At 41.3% G+C, this 23,737-nt stretch overlaps 2 long non-coding RNA genes across 2 annotated transcripts; one reads left to right on the forward strand and one right to left on the reverse strand.

Annotated features, from left to right (window-relative positions):
• The first annotated feature begins 1,938 nt into the window (after positions 1 to 1,938).
• Positions 1,939 to 9,520, forward strand: LOC311443847. The gene is made up of 4 exons (XR_014697542.1): positions 1,939 to 2,236; positions 7,391 to 7,516; positions 8,200 to 8,284; positions 9,390 to 9,520. It is a non-coding gene; the product is annotated as an uncharacterized lncRNA (long non-coding RNA).
• A 5,872-nt stretch (positions 9,521 to 15,392) lies between these two features.
• On the reverse strand, positions 15,393 to 23,306 carry LOC311443849. Its single transcript, XR_014697544.1, has 3 exons — positions 21,656 to 23,306; positions 20,613 to 20,792; positions 15,393 to 17,009 (listed from the first exon to the last, which is right to left on the reverse strand). It is a non-coding gene; the product is annotated as an uncharacterized lncRNA (long non-coding RNA).
• Between the last annotated feature and the right edge of the window lie 431 nt (positions 23,307 to 23,737).

Genomic DNA, 23,737 nt, shown 5'->3' on the forward strand with positions numbered 1-23,737 from the left:
GATGCTGAAGAAAATGAGCTATAAATTATGCTTCTGGCTGATGGAGATGGGCTCTGAGGCTCCATGGATGCAGACCTTCATGAGACAACTGTTCAGAAGACCTAAAAATAAACACTCAAGTTCAAATCCTGAAGTTCTTTGCTTTCTTCTTGCCTTGCTCAAAGAGATCTCCAGGGCATCTGTAGGTAATATGAAGGCACAGCGAGGGTTCCTGGATGGCTTGTTTTCCCCTTCACAACGAGAACAACATGACCACAAAAATCCTGTTCTGCTTGCATGCCTTCCCAGTGTCTTTTTCAACATGTCAGTGGTTCTTAATGATCCTGGATCTGCTTGTTTGAGAGTATAGTAATTGGGCTATTCCTCTGAGATGTTCAAGTACACAACATTTGTGAACACTTGTCAATTAACTTTTTCCTTTCAAGAACTAATGACTCTAAATAACACCTTGAGCACTGCACTGCATCTTTTCCCTGCCAGAACAGGGGGCTTGCACTCAGCACGGCTCTAGATCTGCAAATATACCTGCTAAGATTAAGTTTGCAATGCTAAGCTTTAAAACCATCAATATTTATACAGCAGGCAGAATTCATATCAAACCTGTCAGGCAGAATCTGTCACTGTGGTGTATCTAAAAGGTTAGCAGCCTCAAGGTGTCTGTTTTTCACTTATAAACAGGTTCTAAGATGAATCGCTTTACAATTTGAGTCTTAGTCTACGAGTAAACTGCCTGATTCATCATTGAATTAATACCTTTGCTTGGGTCCATCCACAGGTGCTGCTCCAGCATACATGATGAATAACAATCTGAATGATGAAGAAGATAAGCAGGAAATATTTCCACATCAGAGAAAACATCTGACTTGTTAGACTGTCATTTAAAGAAATTTCCATATAGAAAACAAACTTTCACAGGGCAGAACTGCACTCAGCAATGCAGTCTGTATTCTGCAGAATGTTCTCTTCACATCAGCTACAGTGGGGAGCCTGGGGAAAAGCACTGGTTCCTCTTTTAATATACTGAAAATATTTCTTGAATGTTGCTTCAACCATTATTGAAACTGCAACTGTTTCTCCACCCCTTCCCTGCATGTGCTCTCTTTCCCCAAAACTGGGCTGAGGAGTTGAGGAGTGGAGCTATTAGAGCCTTTAGGAAATAAATAAATAAATAAAGCAAACCAACACCACCACCAAAAAAAAAAAAAAAAAAAAGGCCAGAAATGGGCCTTTGCACTTGCCAAATCAAAAGGGAAGATTCATAGCAAAATAAGTGGCATGTCAGAGGACCAAGATCTAGTATGCCTCAGGTGTTAAACAGTACTTCTCTCCTGAAGCAGTATTATGTGATAGACACAATGTCAAGGAGGAGGTTACTGAAAGTTTACAGAGAACCACATAACCTGGAGAGTGTCCTTTTAGTTCCTGTCATCCTTGACAAGCACTTTCATCTCACTGCTCAGCATCCCTGCTCCTGCAGGAATGTCTGTCTCTTTTCTTTCATATTGAGACATGCAAACAAGGGAAGGGAAATTTTTCCTGTTGTATACATATTATGTGAGAAGGGGAAAACCATAGAGCAGATTCACTCAGTCAGCTCATGCCTCCCCCACCCAATCCCCCTATTGCTGCTGCAGCTGCTTGCTGCTGTGTGCAGGCAGTAGGTTCATATGCAGGTGCTCTCCAAGTAACGCAGGTGATGCTTCTGGCCATTTACTGTTTAATTTTGCAGTTTGGGCTTTGCTTGAGCTTGTAACAGAAGTTATTAACCAATTGTGTTATCAGTGTCACCGAAGAGTTTCCAGCCTCATGCAATAATCTATCATAAAGGCAGACTGCTACCAACCCAACCCAAAATAAAGACCCTCAGGTTGCTGAAAGTAATTGATATAAGCTGTGACTGTGGGCAAGGGGAATTCTTGCAAAGGAGCGTCAGACTCCTCTGCAGCTCACACATGATATGGCATTGAAATGACTACTTTAGTAAACCACAGATAGGGGAGCTGCAAATGTTCCAAAGCTTTTTTCTGCTCCAGAATCAGGGTGAGCAGGTGGCCAGTGGCCTCTGATTCAGGCGCAATGTTTTCACTGACCCCTAGAAGGGGCATGTACATGCGCCAGGTCCCTACTACTGGAGCAAATATTGGGCTTGCTCTCTTACTCACTCTCTCTTCTGTGTGACTGGAAAATTAAGAAAACATTGAAAAAACAACCATGGCATTAACACTTGATACGTTATGTAAGTGCTACCTTTCCTTTGTAATCTGTCTGTTCTGTTACATAATTTCTTCTTCTTATTATTATTATTTATTTTTTCCTTACTGACCTACTAAAAACATGCTTTTCCTCCTAATTGGAAATTAGTTGTACAGTAGAAGTATTTACTGAGGCATGGAAACCTTGATCCATTTCCTGTTTGAATCAATAGAAAGGTTGCTATTGATTTCAGTGCTGTTTATTTTTTTTTTTTTTTTTGAGATAGGCACAATGTTTTATCCATTTTTCAGTTGATGAATTCCCTGCAGATGGGTGCTTTGTCAAGGTTAATGGTCACCACTTCTGTGTCTTTTGGTGAGGAATAAGAGCATAACTGAGAGTAAAAGTGGTAATTTCATAAACTGGAAATGTGCCATTGGAATATGAAAATACGGATTACAGTTGGTAAATAGCATTGCTTTATCTTGAACAGGTACAATTGTTGAACTTCTCTTGGCATTTTTTATCTATGGTGTAAAAGCTGACATTTTTTTTTAAATCTGATGCAACATGACATTTGTGTCACATCTGATCTGCTTGCATTGGTTTATGTTATGTCAGCTGATGTGATGTAACCAGACATAGCCTAATAGCTAGTGATGTGCAAAACAGGCTTTTTTCTTTTTTCTTTTTTTCCTCTTCCCTTTCTGTGCTAGGAATAGTTTAAGATATCACAAAAAGCAAAATAATCTTTGACATCATGAATATGACATCGTCACGTTATCAAGGGACAGTGACTGTAGACAGGTCACACATAACAGTTGTGTTATGTGTGACCCCATAAGGTTACCCATCTAAACAGGGAGCTCAGCTTCATCTTCAGAAATGACAATGAAGTACATGAAATCCCGTTAATGATTTTGTTGATTCCCTGTTTTCAGGGGACAACTTCAGTTGTTATCAAGGTGGTGATGCCTGGTGGATTAATTCAGTGAATACATGTTATTTGGTTGTTCATCTGAGCTTGGTAGGGCTTTTTCAGGCTAGTGAGTGTGGAAAGATGGTAATTGTGCAAAGGGACCACATCACTGAATAAGAGAGATAAATCAAAAATCTGCAGGAAGATTCAGACCAGCCATTCACCACACCCTGCCTCAAAGGTCACATATTTTGTCAATATTCCACTTTCTGCAAGATGCAATACTGGTGGTGGAAAGATCTTTAAGCAGGTTCTATGTGTACAACACCAGGTGATGTGTTTATAGCTGCATGATTTAAATAAATAAATAAATAAATAAAAAGGCTAGAAGAGGTTTTGGTCCATTTGTGATGGACGTGGTAGGCTAAATATGTTGTATTTTGTATGAAAGTCTTCTTATGAAAACTTAAAGAAAATAAGTCTGTCTGCTTTTCTGTAGCAAGCCAGTCCTTGACATCCAGACCACCACAGAGGCAGAAGTAAACTGACCCAGGGCTGCCAACACAAAACAAGATGAACCTTTTCACTGAGTGAAGCACTGTGGGAACCTGTTTCCACCTGCACAAAAACAATGCCTGTACTTTGCTCTTGGTGTATGGTGAGGAAGGAGTGGCTACTGTTTACACTAGACAACACTCAGCCTTGCTGCAGGATAAATTTACTGCTAAATATGGTGGAGACAAGGATTTAAATAGGTGCCATCAGATATGGTATCCAAATCCAAGCAGGGAGATTGTCACAGCTGTTCCTTTGCTCAGCATTGTTATCATAAATTGATTGCATTTAAGTCCATATGCAGCACTGTCACCAGCACTCTCCTGGACAGTTTCATCTGCTAAGCATCTGGTTTTCTTTCATAAATGATAATGATATTTTATTAGGCTAGCAAAAGGTACTTGATAAAACCAGTCTTAGCAGTGGGTTAGGGAAATAAAATAAACTAAAAACATCAGGTTTGCTGGGAACTTCATGCACAGGCAATTTAAAGCAGTGTACATGACCAGAGGGGCCCTGATTGGGACTGGTCCAGCCCAGAGACAGGAAGGTGGGAGCATTCACACCCCACCTGCTCCACCAAGACCGTGCCATGGTTGGAGCTGCTTTGCACAAGCACAGTCTGGCAGGGCCCCAGAGCAACTCTTCTTTGCACACACAGCTTAGCAAAGGCAGGGGAAACTGCTCAGCAACAGGACACTGAGGCGTGGAGACCTGCACAATTCACTCACCTCTGTGCACCGTGGTCAGGATTTGAATCTGGATTTCCTAAAGCTGGTATCATCCCTCTCCCAAAACCTGCAAAGAACATGGCAGAGGCAAATCTTCTCTTCTTTCTGCCCTGACTTAAGCTGAACACACATTTAAAAGCTCAAAGCCAGCTAGAGGGAAGTAAACTTTATTAGTGGTGCTGATCTGATTAGGCTGGCAGCAGAACACAGACAAACACAAGCCATTCCCACCAGTCATTATTATGTCAGAAAAATCTCTGTGACACTGTAAAGGTCCTTTGAATTTTGGCTAGTTGCTTTCCCAGAACAAGCCAGTGATTCATTTCTATATACTGCTCATTATTTTGTCAATTTAGAAAGTTACAGGAATTGTTGTGATAACATTTAAATGGCAAGAGGTGGCTGACCTGTGCCAGTAGTGGTCTAAGAGTCCTGTTCAACCCACTGGCAGTTAAGGAGGACTGATTATCTGCACTGCTCAGCTGTTACAAGATCACTTCTATAACTTTCTCCTAGGGATATATTTTCTTCCCTGACACTATCTTGTGCTTTCTGGAACTCCAGCAACTCTGATGTGTAGATGCAATTTGTTCATGGTAAGGCTTGTAGCATGCTGCTAAATGAATTGACAAGTTCTGATTTCCCCTTACTGAGAAAATCCCCACTGCTTTGAGCTGGCTGCTAAGCAGCATGTGCAGGGTATAACCAACATAGAGTTTGGAAATTATGAACACTGATTGGCTATGTATGCTTAGTAAACAGTTATAAACTTTTTGGTAATGATAGTAAAAGGTTCTGACAACTGTGGTTTTCTGCTTTCTTGGCCATTTACAAGAATACAAACAACTCCTTCCATGATTTCTCCTTGCAATATTCATATCTGCTAAAACAGATAATGAAGCTATAAATCTGTATACCTACTTTGCCTGATATCTATGGCTAGTTTCCTATGGGGACAAAGTTCACCCCTCCAGAGAACAGTGCAAAGACACCATCTCCCAGCAAGATAATATATGGTGAGGTAGACAAAGGCTTTGAAAACTCCTTGAAAGGAAGAGAGGATTCATTTAGGGCTCCTCCTCATTACTGTTCATTGTTTCTCTATGTAATGTCTTTAATATATGAACATTTGTAAGTATTGGTTCTCTAGTTTCATGTGTTACATGCACTAGGGAGAAGGAGAAACAACATCTTCAGTGCCAAGAGAGCTTGCCACTCTGTGACTAAGCTCAAAATATTATGTTAACTACAGAGAATAAATAGTAGATAGCAGTTGCCCCTTACAATTGTTGTTGGGAATAGTGCCTTTTCTATGCTCAAAACTGCCAAAATATTGCACAAGAAATATGTTCCACAGTCATCCATTTTCTGAGCTCTCAAAGCCTTGGCAAAATAAGTATCCATGGTAATTTTGGTCCACAGCTCCTTTGCAGACAATGCAACAGCAGTGGAGCAACTGCACGCTGAACATGGCATTTAAAACAGTAAAAAAAACATTGTATCTATGCAGAAAGCCTACTGCCAGACCATACTGACCGTAAGGGTTGCTGGGATCAGTGACCTGATTATTCTAAGCCTCTTCTTTAAATTTCAGTTTTGGATCCCTCCACTGAACCCTGGGATTAATCCAGTGGCTGAATCTTTGAATGCATTCCTATTGCAAATGGGGCTGGGACCTCCCAAGACTCGGAGCAATTAAAACTCTTCTGATTTTGTTTCAAATTCAATGATGTATTTTTATAAGCTGTAAGAACTGAGTACTTGGAGGGAGGGAAAAAGGAAGGAGCAATTGGAAAAGGTCTTTATTAAAATTTTAGTCAGAATTTAGTAAAAAGAGGCTTATTCTATGTGAAATGAGAGGTGTCAAAGCATAGTACCTGGAACACTGTTTTAAAAAAAAAAGACCAGTGTGCTTAATACCACTTCTGCTGCACCAGAAGTGTAGTGAGTGAGTTCAAACCAACCTCACTGTCCCCCTTCTCTGCAGGCTGCAGATGGCAAATGTTTTGGAGGGAGTTTCTTTGGGGCCCATGCCATCAACATGCTGCTCCAATGCTAGGCACAATTATGAGGCTGTAGTTTCAAATTACATTGTTATTCTGAGCATCTAGAAATCTATGGAAACCAGACTGAGATTTCAGATTCCCAAGTCCATAAATTCTTCCATTGTCAATGTTGGTTATTTTTTAGATCCAAGTCATTTTGGGTAACGAAAAAAGATATGCCTCTGTATCTACAAGTCCCTTATGTTGTTCTGAAATCCTGCTTGCATGTTACATGCTCCTCCAAAATGCTCTTGCAGTTTATGTTCATTGTAGCGTGTTTTGTAAAAAAATATTCCCCGTCATTTTCCTTTGTGCTGAATCTGGCAATATTAGCTATTTCACTCTACAGCCCTAGTTAGAAAGCTGTGAATTTCTTTTCTTCTGTGATTTTCTCCACTGTGTTTTTCATCTCATCACTGAAATGGAAATATTTTACTAGTTAAACGGAGAAAAAAAGTGTGTAAGGCAGATGCTGTTTCATCATCTGGCTAACGCAGAGATCCTCAGCATGCAGAATGGTGGTTTACTGCAACAAATTAAGTGCACAAACTCTTGATGTGGAAGAAATGATTTCTGAATTCCCTCTGAAACTCATTTCTTCTGTAGCATGATGAGTTAATGAAGAAAATTACAATTTAGTGTCTGTTAGTGCTATAGAGAAACTTACTCTGTCTCTCAAAAGTAGCTTTTTATTATTTGCTGTTATTTTAAACTCCTTTGGACATGATTTGGAAAGAGCAGCTGTATTCATTCCTGCAGCTGAAACTTTCAGCTACCTCTTTGCTGAATGATGTCCTGTAAATGAGAAAGAACCTCAATTTCCACAGGCTAATGGGACCACTGGTTCTTTAATCAGGTTTGTTTTCTTTTAGCACTGGTCAAAAGCATGTGAGAAAGGGAGAACAGAAAAGGTAAATAACAGCATCATGTTTTTGGCTGCCCATCAGGAGGATCATCACAGTTGCTTTGGCCTTGTCCCCATCATCTGTACCAATGAAGCAGAGTGAAGGTGGCACATTCCCAGCTGTGGAGAGACTGCTCTGTGTTCAGGGTGACCGCAGGACAGGAGCGAGGTGAGAAACACAACCCATGACCTACGCAGTCCATGCTGCAATGTGTCATAGTCTGGTAGCCTATGTGACAAGAATCTGGGGTCTTCCAGTTTGGAATGAGTCATCCACACCCATCTTTTTCTGTGCAGCTCAGTGCCTGGCCTTTTCAGCTCTTTGGCAAACCACTGCCTCTGGGTTTTGATCTGGCAGAAGCATCTGATGTCATTCCTCATAAAGATGTGGATGTGTTTCCTGTAATGCTTACAGGAAATAATGGCACTGAGTTGGTTTGATTTATCCTTAAAGTCAGTAGGTACATCTTATGCCAAACTTTTGTGCCTTCAGCAACTGATGCAGACAAAGATTTTATTGAAAGGAAGAAGAGGGAAGAAAAAAAAAAAAAAAAAGAAGATTCAACTTAAAAATATAAATTTATTTTATTTCTAGACTAATCTTCTGGAGGTTTTCTTTTTCTCCATAGCAGCAGTCTATAGTGCATTTCTGCTATATCTTTTCCAATTGGGAAACAAATAGATTGCTAAAATGAATATTTCAAAGATTTTTCTTGATTGGCAGTTTGATTTCCTCTGACATATATTGTATAATGCAAGCCTGTCTCAGGAATCAGTATCATCAGCAATTTTGTTATGTTGATCCAGTGTAGCACCAATAGGTGACAGGGATTGCCATTTCCCTTTTCTTAGGCCTGCATGGCTGAGAAAAACAAATGTTCCACCTCTGCTGCAGATCTCGAAGAGAGAGAGGCTGCTCTCTGAATTCCCTTTTGAGGTAAAACTAAGTCTTTAATGTATACATCTACATGTGAAAGCAATAGTGACATTCAAGACAAAGAAAAAAAAAAGATTCTATTCTAAAATAAATTATTAAAATCTAAAAAAAAAAAATCTAAAAAAAGAAAGACATTTTTAAAATATTTAGAAATGCAGAACACGATGAGATTATGAAATCAGCTGAATAGAAAAACACCATTTCCATAATATATTACACTCAAGAGAGACAATTCTGTCTGCCACTCACATTCCAGCAGTAAGAAATAGTAGGTGAACTCCAAAGCATGAAAATGTAAAGTTTTTCGAACAGCAGCAGTTAGGGTTAGGCAGCCAGGACTAGGCTGTGCAGGGGGATGCTCTCCCTCTGTGCTGCCCTCTCAGCTCGCACCTGTGCCCAGCTAGCTGCATGTGAGCTGGGAAACAGCAAGCCAAGTCACCCGCTTTCTGTTGTGTGTTTTATAGGAACTTTTCTGACCATGTCAGACTATATTTTTAACCTACCTTTTTATTTATAAATCTTATATTGTATTCTGAGTTAATCTGTCAGATTTTCTCTTCAACAGCAAGAGCGTTTAGACAATTAGCCCACTGCCAAGGGAAATCTTGGGATCATTGTCATCAGCTCTAATGACAACGCTATATTAAGGATGTTTTAGGAATAATAAATCAGTGAAACAGTGGTTTGAAATGACCCAAGAACTTTCCAGCACAGTGATTTAATAACGTAGTGAATAAAAAATAAATCTTAATAAATAGTAGTGGCCTAGAACAGAATCTGCCTGAAGGAATTTTCCAATATTACTTTTATTTGCTTGTCATAATACATTTCAGCTACTTTTTCCTTTTTTTCTGTTCCATACATTATATTAAAGATGAAGGGAAGTTTCCTATTCTATCTAAGCTTTCTTTCTTTTCATGAGACTTCTTTCCTCATTAGTTAACTAGAAATATATTAAAATACAAATATTTAATAAACTGACAGAACAATTTAAGCCAAGTTTCAAAGTGGTTCTTCTAACCGTAGGTGGGTGCCTGGAGAAGCAACAAGGAGAAAATCCCTTACTTTGAGACGTGTTTAAATTTTTCTTTCTTCTTTTGTGCAGAGAGGAACCTTGTGATCTCACTCTTTTGTAAAGTAAATCTTCGTCAGATTAAATATGAAGATCCCTATCAGAAGGCACTTGGCTTTGACAAGCCTGACAGAGTCCTATGTATCCTATGGTAATGGCTGGCACTGAAATGAAAAGGACTTGGATAATGAATAAAGAATATTTTAGTAGCATGACTCATAAGTAATACAAAGGCATCTCTGGCAATGTCTGTACTAATTACAGACCAGTTGCTATGTTGTTACAATCATGGATATTAAGTGTGTGGGATGCTGAAATGTGTGGGCATTCTGCTAAGCTTGATCTCAGTTCCCTGCAACTAAAATCCTGTCTGTCCCAGCTGGAAAGTGGGCAATGTATGTAGGTGCCTAAATCCGGGCTGACGGTGACTAAATGTGTTTCTTTTTTGTTGTTTGTTTGTTCCTGTCAGTCACAAACTTTCTGAGCTGTCAGAAAATGTGAAGGTGATTACATACAGTGGAATTTAACAGCTGACAGACCTGTTGCAGGTTGGTGCTCTGGGTTCTTACCTCATTGCACAGCACTGCCATCATGCAGCATTTCCAGATTGTTTTGGTCAAAGGGTGAGAGAAGCAACATTTCCTAGATATGTTCTCTTGGCTCTACACAGGCAGATGTTTGTTTCACTTCCAGGGTTTCAGAGCATGAGATAACATGGGCTGTTGTGGCTTTGAAACACAGACTCGGGTTCAAAAGGCAGGTAGTAAATCTTGGATGGGCAACTTGAAGCTGCTGGATGAAAAGTGTGCAATGGGACAGCTTGCTGAGTGGCTGCCTCTCTAAAGGATGGGCTTCCTAGTGTGGTTAGAGAGGGATGGGCTTGTGCAGTGAGATGTCAAAGTGACTCAAACCTGCAATTTAGTGAACTCAGATCCAGATGTGGAATTTGTTCCAGTCTCCATTTCAATGGTAAATGAACTGGAAAATTACCCAAGCTCAATTTTCTCTTTCCTTCAAGGTTCTCTCTTCCTAGGTCTGGGTGATTATTTCCCTGAGTGTCATCTTCCCTTGCCCATTCCTGATCTCTCTGTCATTCAGACTTGGAGGGTTTCTTCCTCCCTCTTCTGAAAATGAGGGACTCTGTTCATTTTCCACATGCTTTAGGGATGTGAAACAAAATATATGAATGCACAGAATAGTGCTCAAAATCTGTCCTGTCTTGACAATACTATGGGAGTCTTAGAGGTGAAGATTTTTGTACTTAAGTGGTGTGCAGTGAGGAAGGTGGTCCCTATGCTGGGAAACCTGTGCACAGAAAATACATCTAGGGCCATTAACTATCCGTGGCTACCATAAGATAATGTTTTAAAATCATCTGAAGCATGCCAGAAAGCTAAAAGCTTGCAGACTACATCAGGTAAGGAGAAAAAAAGATGTATGTATGATTTGGGGAAACGGGAGGAAGGGAGGTTTTGTTTTTGGATTAATATCTTCAGTAACAGAGCACAGAGACAGGAAAGAAAATTCCTGTTGTACTGTGACCACCTTCTCTAATCACACTAATGGGGCTGTAATGAAAATAACATTTAGCCTGTCATTACTCCCCATGTGATGCTCCCCTAGATTCCCTACTTTGTTGCCAACATTCAGGCTAACAAAACCAGGGATATTTTTCAAACGTCTCGGTTGTAATAAAGAGAACAAGCTGCCAGCAGACTTCGCTAGAATGCATTTGCTTTGGCATCAACTCTCACATGCTGTATGGTATGGGGTGCCAGCAGAGGCTGAGTTGGAGTATACATACAGGGCTCTGCAGGGCCCAACTTTGCTGCTGCCCAGGGACTGGCGAGGGGACAGGCCCCTAACAGCACAGCATGCTTTGCTGGGTCTCTCCTGAAGCTCTTTAGCACTTTGTGTCTCTTTAAGCCATCAGGGTACTGCAGAGATACACAGATTATGCTGTGAATAATTCACAATGAAACTGAGGATGTTCCCTCTTCTAATATCTGATCACTGTTTGTGTAAAGTATCCTTCTTATTTGGCAGATTCACTATACCACAGTTTTCAATGCACTTTTTTTTTAAGTTAACTAGAACATGCCATCTTTGTAAACTCTACCGTGAGCACCAACAGCTTGTTAGATCCTCTGCAGGTTGAAGCTGGCATGTACTTCCTTCCTTCACTGTTTCCCCTTAAAGGTAGACAAGCTTAGGCCAACCACAAGAATATTTTCCTGCTATTCTTACAAGCATATCTCAACTATATAGCCACAAAATCACCATAACTTTTGTTTTTGTTTTAGAAAATGTAATTTCCCATACACAATGAAATGAGTATTTGCAACTATGGCAATTACATAGTCTATTATTTAGCCCCCAAATGCATGCACAAAGTATACTGGAGTATGCTTTGCCCAACACCTTAATCAGCAGCTGAATGTAACAAAAGCCCAACTTCATGTGAGCGAATATTCATGTGTTTGCACAATCGAAACTTTTACATTATTAATAATCCTAGGAGCACTTAGAGTATTTCTTTTCTCCCAAAGGCATAATGGAGGTTTCCTGGGACGGTCTCTGGATGTGAAAATTGTGAGCAGTACACAGGCTGTTATTCAGAGAATGGTCTGAACAGGAGGTAAGGTTGTAGTGGGAGCCCATGGGCATGTTGGCACACAGGGACACCCGAGGCTCAGTGTGGCTTTACCCCGCACATCTACTGCCTGCCCACAGGCAGCAGCCAGGTACCTTCACCTGCAGCTGAGGGTTCTCTGCTGTTACTCTGGCACTGCCAGAGGTAATGAAAACTCTCAATTTCTTGCAATGGGCCAGTGTAATTTGTGCAACGTGCAGAGTTACTCACAGTGGCATTTCCAGGAGGCTGTAATCAGGGAGTTTTAAAAACATCGGGAGCACTGCCAAAGCAGGGGCCATGGCAAGAAATGAACCAAGGGAGCAAGGAGAGAAGGGGAGGAGCTGTTCCCACTCACTGGTGGCCCCGTTACATCCCAGTTTCCACTTTTAAGGAGTAAAAAGCTAGCCAGGAGGAAGCAGCAGGGCTCCCACTCCCCAGGAGACAGGGACATGCTTGTTTTGCCTAAATGCTGGTGTTTCCTTGTAGTGCCTACAATATATGGGGGCTTGGGAGAGCTGTCAGAACCTGATCCTTTTTGCTGCTGTGAATCCTGGTGAAGGTGAGCAGCAAATGCACCCCAGTGCCAGGGTGATGTTGGGGTATGATTCTTTGATAGCCTCATTGGCTGAAGCCTGTCCCTATTTTGCAGGCTGAATTGTTTCCAACCCCTCATACAGGGTGTGCAGAAGCAGGATGGATGTTGTTTTTGCATGGGCAGTGCTCTGCAAAAAGCTGCATAGCAAAGACAGGTGCTAATAACAGCTGCATTGCCCCTGTCCCTCCCATATTGTGCGCTTCCCCTGCAGCTCTGCAGCACAACCCCTGCTGGTGCCAGGGATGGCTTGCTGACAGCTCCATCATAGGCCAGAAGAAATCCAAGTTGTCACAATGAGAAGAACGCACAAACATAGAGATCTGGGTAACCAGATATAGGCTGCAGAGAATTTGCCTTATATATTACTTGAGAAGGTTAACAGTGGCAATAACACATAGCCCTGCAGGCAGCAAAGTGTTATTTCAATAAACAGACAAATGTCCTGGTGTCCCCATCCAGGAATGTCTTGAAACATCTTTGGATACCAACTCTGTCAGACAAGGTCAGTGCACTGGGGGAGGAATGAGCTCTTCCACCACATGTTCAGTAAATGGGTGGACAGCTGTGCCTGCACACCTGCTCAGCTGCTGCTTGTGCTCACACTCCAGGACTGGATGTCCCATAAGAGGCTGTGCCAACCAGGTGTCCTTCACATGTCGTGGCACTGCTGCCACATAACTCTTGTTGAGTGGGCTCTGTCAAACATTACTGTACTTAAATAAGGAAAGGCAGTAACCAAGCTCCAGTAATTGCATTCACTCTCCTAGTAAAGTTTTAAAGGCTTATTAGTGAGAGTTATGCAACCTACACCCTAAAGCAGCCTGCAAGAATTATCTTTTTGCACATAAAAGTGTAATATCTATTCATTGTATGTCGGTGTGGTGTGGGCTGAATAGCAACTGCCCATTGTGCTCTGTAGTGTGCTTGTGTTTGACTTTCATCATGAGGTGAGAGCAGATCCTACCTTAAATATTCACGAAGAAATGTCAGCATAGATGAGGCAATACAGGGGGAGGGATAGAGGTGGGCTTGCATAAATCATTTATGGCCATGAGGCATGAATAACTTATTCTGGCCACATCAATCTCAACAATATTAGTTTAATAATGTGATGCAGATCTTGTAATTAATGGTAACCTGTAAATAAAACAAGCAATTCTTGTTAAGAACATATTGGGTTGGGAAACCTGGCTGACAGCTTACAATTTTAAGAATTGTCGTGGGACTTGCATTAATTAACCCTGTGGGGAGAATTCTTCCTATTGCAAGCTCCATTAAAATTTGTTTTCAGAAATTAAGGACCTTCACTGCTTCTGAGAGCAAGAGCCCAGCTGCCTGTCTCTGGGTAGTTCGGAATCTCATAATTTCAGAAATATTTGAAAAACCTGAGCACCCAGGATAAGATAGAGCAGCCCTGAAAGATGATACTTTTTCCAGCCAAAGGTGAATTTTGTATTCCTTTCATGCACTGTGCAGCTGTACTGGTGATGGCACTCAAGGACATTAAGGACATATTAGCTTAAAAAAAAAAAAACTCTTGAAAGATGTTTTCTGAGGACTTTGAAATTCTTTATAGATTCATGTCTGCCTTTGCTTTCTGCAGCCACCTTTAATTCTGAACTGCTGGCTCATCTTGCTTTACAATTGCCTTTGGCATGCTACAGATGTGTGCAGCTGCATTGGTGACTGTGGAACTTCTTGTTCCCAGGTAAGTTGCTCACACTCTTAACAGGCAGCCGAGCTGCCCCATCATCCTCCTCCATGTGCTGCCTCCTGGGGTGGCTGTGTGGGTCTGGGCACAGTTTTCGCATCTGAGAGCAGCTTGATGTACACAAATTATTTTTGATATTTTGCACTGGATAATATCAGATACTTGCATGATCTCCTTGCTCAAATCACTGCTAACCTAATATGGTGAATATTCCTTCCCTTCTTTTCTTGTCTGCAGAATTTGATATAATGATTTCTTTTGCCACAACCATTGCATATGACTTCACATATGAGGCTTTCTCCATTACCACGTTTTTGTCAATGTACTAACAAGTCTCCTTTTCTAGTTTATCTCCCCTTCTATACTTTTTCAGATATTGTGTTGTGCTTTGTGGTGTGCTAAGAGGCTTATACTTTCAAGCATTCCTTATCAGGAAACTGAAAAATCAGTTTCTTTTTGGCCTCTCTTTGACTCTGTATCTACAATGTAAACTTTCCACTAACATAACATATACCATGGCTGTTGTGGCCTGGTTTGTCACGCTGCCCTTCATAGGCAATGTGTTAATGGCTCACGGATAAAGAAGGCAAAAAGATGTCTAGTCTTAGCACAGCACACAGTTGTGGTGTGTAGCAGAATTAGACACATAATGCCATTCCCTGTCTCCTCTGTGGGAGATCATGACTGGAAAACCAAGAAGGCAACAATGCTGCAACTATGCTCCATGGGCTCTGCACCAATCCATCTGCAACACATTAAAAGGAAACAACTGTTGATGCTTAGACCAGTGGTTGTATGTCGTAGGTAACCAAAATTAGTTGAAGAAATTAATGCTGAAAGAACAAAGGAGTCACATCAGTGTTTTATACAGTGCTCCCTTTAGAGGGAGCAGGTTGGCTTGTGGGATGAATAAGTCTGGTACTGGGCCAAAAATTCAGCCTGGGGACACGAGTAGGAAGTTAGTTGTTCTGTACTAAGAGATGTCATTAGAGAACCACTTCTGATTCTAACGTTTGTTGGCATGGAGAATCTGAGCTGCCAGGTGTCATAATAAACTACAAATGATAGTCATCATCAAGAAAGAATGTCTTGAAGATACCAGGCTTACGTCTCAACTAGTGAGACATCTGAAAAAAAAGGCACATGTATTTAAGAACAATGCTTTGATTTTTTGTAATACCTGGGATAATTTTATCAGAGAAGGATTTATGTGGTGATGCCTAGTGCTGTGCAAGACATACAGAAATTAGTGATGGATTAGATTTCAGAAAGCTTATAAAAAGTGTCTTGCAAGACCTTTAACCTTCATAGCTGAGGAATCCATTAAAATAAGTATTGAAGTAATCCTTGGCTGGTACTGTAGTAAGAAATATGCTAGTCATTAATGGGTTTGGGTTAATTTCTTAACACATTTCAGAACATATCCCTGAAAATGGCAAACACAAGACCTCACTCTGCTGTAAGAAAATTTGGATGTGGAATTGAGAAAGTTGCATGTGTTTTCTGAGCTGCACAAAAACTTCACTAAGGGCTGGACACTGTCAAAGCCCTTCCCATTTTCCCTGCTGTCTGCATTGCAGTTCAGTCCAGGCTTGGTCACTATCAGAAGCCCAAGATGTCTTCTGTGAGGGAGACCACACCATTCAAATTGTTTTAGTTTTGCTTTGTGCAGTTATTGCTTTGTTCAGTTACATCTCGTGCACAAAAATTGCCTCAAATGCACTTTGGCTCTGCTCAGAGGTGTGCAGTGCCAGCCAGATCCCTGGGCACCACTGTCCCATGCATTGTGTGTCCTATGTCTGGTCACGCAGCCAGAGTTCTTGTGGTGGCAGCACTGGCATTTTACCCTCACACATGTCCCTGGCTGGATCAGGACTCAGTTTTTCCCATGTAGCGGTTTCCTCTGTGTCAGAACAGATTATTCTGCCAGTGCAGTGATCTGACAGTCTTGTCTATGCTGTTTTATGGAGCCTGGCTGCCTAATGTCACCCAGCATAATTTTCAGGGCTGGAAATAGCAGCTTAATGGTGAAAGAGCAAATCTGATTTTCCTGTTGGACACTCATAGCACTGGCAGTGCGTGGGGCTTGGTGACTCCGCAGGGAACAAGATCACTGTGAAAAGATTCATCACCACTGACGAGTGCTGGAATATATATGTCTGTACAGAAAAACATTGCTAACAGCCTGCACTTTTAGCTGCTGGTAAGAAGCTTAATGCTGCTGCATAAAAGGAATTTCACTCGTAGCGCAAGGAAAATTCACTTCCACTACAAACCTGCCTTGTTCTCTGTGGATCTTTTTGCTGTCATTGTTAAATGCCAGGATTGAAGTCAGGTGGTATGATAGTACCACTTTATATCAGCAGTATTGTATGAAGCCTAGGGAACTGAAGGCTGTTGAGGGTCCTGTGCAGGTTCATGGCTGTGCCAGAGTGAGAGTGTCTGGCTTCTCAGGGCAGCTCTCACTGCTGTCCCATGCAGTATTAGCCTTCCAGGGACCACAATTATTCAAGGGCAAGAGTTCATCCTCTGCTAAAGGTGTTATATAAGCTAGAAACTCATCTCTTCACAGTTTTGCTGGTAGAATTGTTCCATTGTCGTTGCTGTTCTGATACGAATCTTCAATTTGATGTACACATGTATATTTGACACTTGCTTTTTGTTCTTCTTAAAATAAATCGCCAACTCATCCACCCACTTCTGATATGTTACCTGAATTTAAATAGAGAAGTGCTGGTAATTCTAGTTGCTGCCTATTCAGCACAACTCATCGTTTGATGGTATTTTCCATCACTAATCACAAAAGCTAATTGTTTTATCACCACAAGAATTGTGTTAGCTCTGTTGACCAAGGAAGGCCATAACCCTTGGCTGCAGCAGCTGCTGGAATGAGTGATGAGACTATTGGTGTGCATCACGTAGCAAGTTTGAGAGCTTTCATTGCCTCCCACCTTTCTTTTCCAGATGTCAGGTGTTAGTGAAATGTGCCAGGGTTTCAGACTAGTAATCACATCAATTTGAACAGAGAACAAGCTGTCATAATCCACTGTACTAATGAAAATTATGATGACACCACAACAGATATTCTTGCCAACCTAATCATCTCACACCACCATGGCATAAAGTTATTTAAAGATTAATGTTCTTAGTAGCAAATACAAGCTTAGGAACAATTTCTGCAAGTGATTAAACACTACAGCAAAGTGGAGTTGTATGGAGAATTTATTAGTTGTTTAGTAAGCAAGCATTCCTCTAAACATCACTGTTATTTCTATTGTATTAGAGAAAAATTCAACAAAGCATGATAGAATAAAAGGGAAGGCCAGAAAAGTGCTGGGAATTCAGAGTGGCTGCCACTCAGCATTTCACTAGGAGATATGTAAATGGGAATGTATACTTGGACGCATACCCAATTACCTCATTGAGGATTATGAAGTTTGACTGAAAATGTACTGGAAGGAAAAGGATTAGAGAAACCTTCTGAGGAAGAGGACATGATCCAGACTTTCTGTGGTGTGCAAGCTGAGGACCTGTGCAAAGGTAAAAGGGCAGAAGTTCTTGGTCTCCCTATCCCTGACATTCAGCCATCACCACATGCAATAAATGCATATATTTACTTCATCATCTTCCAGGGAGAGTGTATAGAACAAAGAATCCACAAAGGTTTATCGGGGGAATAAAGAGCATGAATTCAGATTAGTTTTAGGCAGCTGTAAGAACTAGTTTGTGCAATTTGATCTACTTCAAACTCTATCCCCAGCGGTGACTCATGAAACAGAATGTCAAACTATAGTAAATTCAAGGAATAGATACAGCATTAAAAGACTGAAGGAAAGCCAAAATGAATGTGAAAGTGGGCAGTCAAAAGGAAAAAGAACAGGGTGGCTGGTGAGAGGATGGAGGGAGAACAAAGGGAATCTGAGGCAAGGAGATGAACTGGGAACATGACAATATGTTGGATTCAACAGAAATCTTCTCATATTTCATTATGTATTCTCTATTAGCTTATTTGAAAGTAATGTTTCTCAGAAGAAATTTGAAAAAGTATTTTGAAGGAGGAATGGGAGCTTCAGGTGGGCAACGGGAGAAATCTGTTCAGATCAGTTTCTTCCTGGCTTGTAGACAAGACCAGGGGAATAAACACTTGAAAAGTAGTACATTACAACTTGCACTTACCAGTCAGCTAAACATCTATTTTCTATGTTTCTGTGCTGTACAGAAATAAAACATCTCACATCACATTGCAAGTACTTTATCTAGAGAAGGGGTGACCCATGGTCTTGCAAAGGGGCTCTGACAGCACTTATTGCTAGCTTACTGCTAACAGCCCTGCAAATACTCTGAGATGTTTGCAGTCAGCCTATGTGCTCTGGGAAGAAATCTAGTCTGATTTCTGAAGGAAATTAGGTGTTTGCAATCAGCAGAGATTTTTCTCCCTGTGCTTGTCCCTGGCCACCTTCTAATCAAGTGTGACAGCATGGATTTCCATCAGCCAAATTTCACCAGACTATGGGACTTTGTGATGTGTATAGCAAGGAAGACTTGCAAGTCCCAAGGGCACAGCAAATGTAGTTAGGAGCATAACTCTGAAGATATCTCAACCCTCAGCTCTGCAGAGATTTCTGCAGATCCCTCACACAGAGATGCTCCAACTTTCACTTCACAGTCACTTACTTGTTAATTGCTCCTTAGATCCAGGAAACCTGTGTGTAACCAGCAGTGTAGTAGGGATCTGTGTGTTACCCAGAGCAATTGAAACGGCTGCTGCTGGTTTTAAACATTAGCCAAATCCATGCAGATTCAGCACAGTTTTCTCTGCCTTGCATCCACTGGTACGTCCAGGTCCAGGGTGCTGATGGTGGCTCTTCTCAGCATTATTTTGAGTCCAAGATGTCTCTCCAAGTAGCAGAAAAATACACAAAGGCAGCTTTGGTGACTTCAGACCTGCTCAGCTGCGTGCTTTTCAAGTGGCTTGTGGGTACTGAAGGACTGTCAGCATGGACATGATAAGCTAAGCGTCTGTATTTATAATGCACAAGGGCTCTTGTAACTGCACAACGTACTAAAGCATTTACTGTATATTTCTCTCTATTGATCCAGAATCACTTTATTTCCTTTCCTGGGATTTTATGCCTCTCTTTCAGTCAAGGCAAAAAGAATATATCTTTCCTGTGCAAGAAGGCATTAAATTGTCTGTAAAGTCATTTCACTCACGCTAGAGTCTCCAGGAAATTGCATGTGTGCGCCTAGAGTCAGCACTCACAAAGGTGCTAAAGGAGCAGTGGCAGCACAGAGCTGTGCTGCACTTTCTGGGGGAGAGGCAGAGCTCCAGCTTCTCACCTGAACTGCTGTCTGTCTGGTCTGAGCTCCATTAGCCATAAGGAAAAGCTTACCAAGCTGCATGGAATATTTTGGAAGAAGTTAAGTGTCAGCACCTGCTTTATGAACTCTCTTGCATGCTGGGAATCTCCCTTCTGGGAAAATCCAAGGAATTAACCAAGAAAGAGGGGAAGGAAATGTTTTGATTTTGAAGAGAACAAGGGAAATGCAAGTTGGAGAAATCTTTCAGAAAAGCACTGGATATATGATAGTGCTCTTCAAGCCCTGTCTAGCATTTTAAATGTAGCTTGCAAGGTTAAAAAAAAAAAAAAAAAAAAAAAAAAAAAAAGAAATAACCACACTGGGAGTGCTGAATCAGTACGTTTTACATAGTCCTTTGCACTATGAAGTCTGGATGGTTCCCAAGAGTGAGCAGTCTGGAAATAAAAATGTGTCTGATCAATAAAATGAAATGACTTGAAGAAATCTGAGTTTAGTGCTCTGTAAGTCCTAATTGGCTTTGCAAGTATCAGAGGTAACCTTGCCCTTTGCAGCTTAGCTGTTACAGTGATGTGCAAGGTTGTTGCAAGATAACAGCAGGCAGGGGTGACCCTGGTGCTCCTGACAGCACAGAAGATACAGACCACCAGTGAAAACCACAGTGAGAAGGACCTGCAAGGTCACAACGTCCCTGTGGCACCTGATGAGTTGAGATTTTTGTACCCTGCCTAGGTCTTTCAGTATAACACTGACTCTCTCTACATCAGACGTTGGCTAATACCTATTTGTAGACCTGCATGCCAGCTGCTTCATTTTTTTTCCCCAAAGACATGAGACACAGACACACAAATCACTAACATGGGTGAGCTAATAAAAAGGCAAGTATAAGTATTCAAGCAGTGTGAGCTATTTAAATACAGAAGTTAAACAAAATCTATCCCAACTGGCTTTCAACCCTCAGCCCCATGATCTAAAAATCAATTGATTTTTACTTACTGAATGCTAAAAACTCCAGAGGAGAGGCTTCTCTCTTCTCAGTAGTGTATGTGGGCAGAATAAACTTCAGAGGTTTTACAAGGGTTAGTTAACAGAGCCAGGCCAGCAGAGTACAGGCATCTCCTTCCACAAGACCTCTGGTCACCTCTGGTGTACAGACCTGCACTTTCAACAGTACCACTACAACATTTGCAGAGTAAAATTCAGAAGGAGTCAGGTTTGAATGTTATTTCCAGCAATGCCCAGCAGCACCGCCAAAGATATGTTTGGAATCACTGCCACAAGATCAACAGAAGCTCCCAGGAGGATTCCCCCATTCCCCTGGGCACAGCAAAGTGGATATGAGCTGATGGGTGAGAATTGTCTCCTTGGACGCATGCAGCCATGCCACTGTTCAAGTCTGCATATTTAATTGCCTGTATTTTGTAACCTGGCTCTGAAAACTCACTTTGAGCTGAAATGTGACATTACTCCCTTGTAAAGAGAAAATCACGGCCTTGTCCACTTAAAAATTCTGATTATACAAATCCAAAATGAGCTCTGCATATCTAAACACTTTTAAATAAAACACTTGATGTTAGTGAGGAGTGAATGATAACAATTCAGGAAGAGAACATGAGGGAGCAGCTTTGCAGTTGGCACTCTCCACTGCTGCAGGGAAAGCCATTGGGATGGTGAGTGCTGATGTGTCCCAGGGCCAGCCACCAAGCCAGACCCCTTTTACAGGGGGAAGACCTGAATAATATTTTTTTTCCACCTTCAAGTGAACTTGGTATTGAGCCACTCTTCTGATTAGACACAGCAGGCACTGCTTTGCAGGACATAATGGGTTCTCTACTAGCATCCAGCCCACCACACCACCAGGTCCTCACCACCAACCCATCCCGGGGTCTCCAGAGCTGTAAGCACAAAACAAAGGCTAGACTGACCCAGAAATGTGTTGCATCTAGGGACAGCTCATAGGGTTTCCTAAAAAGCATGCAAGATGTACATTTCATTTCCACAGGCAGGTCTCCCCAGAACCACTGCAAAGCTGCACTGACCTTCACACATCTCACTCCCATGGCTGTAAAACCACAGCCTTCAATCAAGTAGTTTCCACAATGGCTCTGCAACTCCTCAAAGAAGCTGGTTGGTGGAAACCTTAAGATTTTTATTTGATTTGGCAGCAAGTGGCCACAGCTGTGAGATTTGCTAAGCCTTGGGAGAACAGGAATGTCAGCAAAGGGATAGAGATCTCTTTTATTTGAAACCCCACCAAAAAAAAAGAAAAAAGAAACAAACCAAAAGTAAAGTTTTGTTTTTCTACAGCCCTTGAAATAAATCCTACAACAGCAAAAATATGATAACTAGCAACAGTGGTGCCTAGGGTGATATGCTACTGTATAATCTTCTGATGTCATGGTAAATAACTAGTGTCACTTCCTTGTAATGTGCTTATTACTTTATCAGGATAAACATTAGAGAATACATCACATTTCTTTATGTTTTTCACCTCCTATTAAACTCTTGGCTGCTTCAGTGAGCCCTCTGCACACAGCTTGACTGCAAACTGGTGATCTGTAACTTTCTACAGTACAATATGATCATTTCTCAAGTCCTGTTCAACTCTACATGTAACTTTTCATGGGCAAAGATGGATGCCATGAGCAAAATACAGGCACAGGCAAAATTTATCTCAATTTATCCTGGACAGAAAAAGTAACTGAGGATACCTTGCTGAAAGCAAAATATACTGCTTGAATGAATTTACAATAAGTAATAACATAGAGCAGGGAGAGACCATTTACTGTAGGGGAAGAAGGTAATATATGATGTCAGTAATTCACTTTAAAATGATGCTATTAAGCAGGTATAAAGGTGATCATCACCTTTTTTTAGGCATTACAGTTATATTTATAAGCCAGTTGATATGTGACATCTAGAGTCACTTCTAATTTCTTCCAGAAAAAATTATATATGTTTTATGCCATTTACAATTCTGGTAGTTCTCACTGCAATAGTGGATGGCCAAGGCAAGTCCACATGTGAAGGAAAAGTCTACTGTCCTCAGGACTGGCTTATAACTACAGAAAAGGAAAATGTCTTACATAATCCATAAAGGAGATGCTGAGGCCAGACCACAAATTAAATCAGCTCATCTGACATTAGTTCTCAGGCTGATGCACAGATGCATCTTCATCCCAACACTGCAGAAACTGAACAAGAAATGTTGTCACAGGCATTACAAGCCAGTGATGCCTAGCCAGTAGCATCCTGTTACAAAACCAAGTTACTTTAGCATAGATTTAAAAGGGAATAATTCTACATAATGAGGCATCTACAGACATCTCATATACATTGGCTCTTCGCAGCTTTGGTCTTGTTTTGGAGAAAGCACTTGGCTTGCCTTTTAGTTTCTCAGCCTATAAGCACTATCCAGCTTACTCTCCACTCCATTTGTCCTGAGAAGTCCCCATTCCTGGAGAGGTCATTTTGACCCATTCCCCATATGTCTACTAGGAATTTCTGAATTCTTCTTTTTTGAATGTGGGCATTGGGAATTACACAGAATATCCTTGCACAACTGGAATAACACTACCCTGTCCCTACAGGGATAGGCAAGTGCAGAAATGCTGTGATCTTGCCAAATCTTCCTATATCCAGTAACGTCTGTAGAGCTGCAGCTCCTGAAGGCAGGTTGTTACCTGGGCTTCTCACTGTCTGCTTTGCTTCCTTGAAAAGCTCAGAGGAAAGCCTGGATATATGCACCCTGAAAACTCAAATCCTAGAAGGAAAAAAAAAAAAAAACCCACACCCACACAGCAGCTATATTACTTTCTAAATCTCATGCCTTGTAAGTCAATATCATGATTTCAGAGCAGGAGGATGCCTTGAAGAATGAAACCCCCCTGAAATATAGATCAGCTGGAGGTAGCATTTATCCCACTTGATACTTATCATCATATTACTCCAACCCATATGCATACACAGATTTTAAATAGCCATTTTCAAACAATAACTGGGCTAATTAGAGTTCATTTCTGAATAAGGTTTTCCAAGGTAGCTCATTCTGTCAGCCACAGCTGGATCATGGCAGTGCAGCCAGCACATCATGGAGACACCCAGCACAAGTCTCCTGCTGC

This window comes from Aythya ferina (assembly GCF_964211825.1).
Source record: "Aythya ferina genome assembly, chromosome: 13".
NCBI lineage: Eukaryota > Metazoa > Chordata > Aves > Anseriformes > Anatidae > Aythya > Aythya ferina.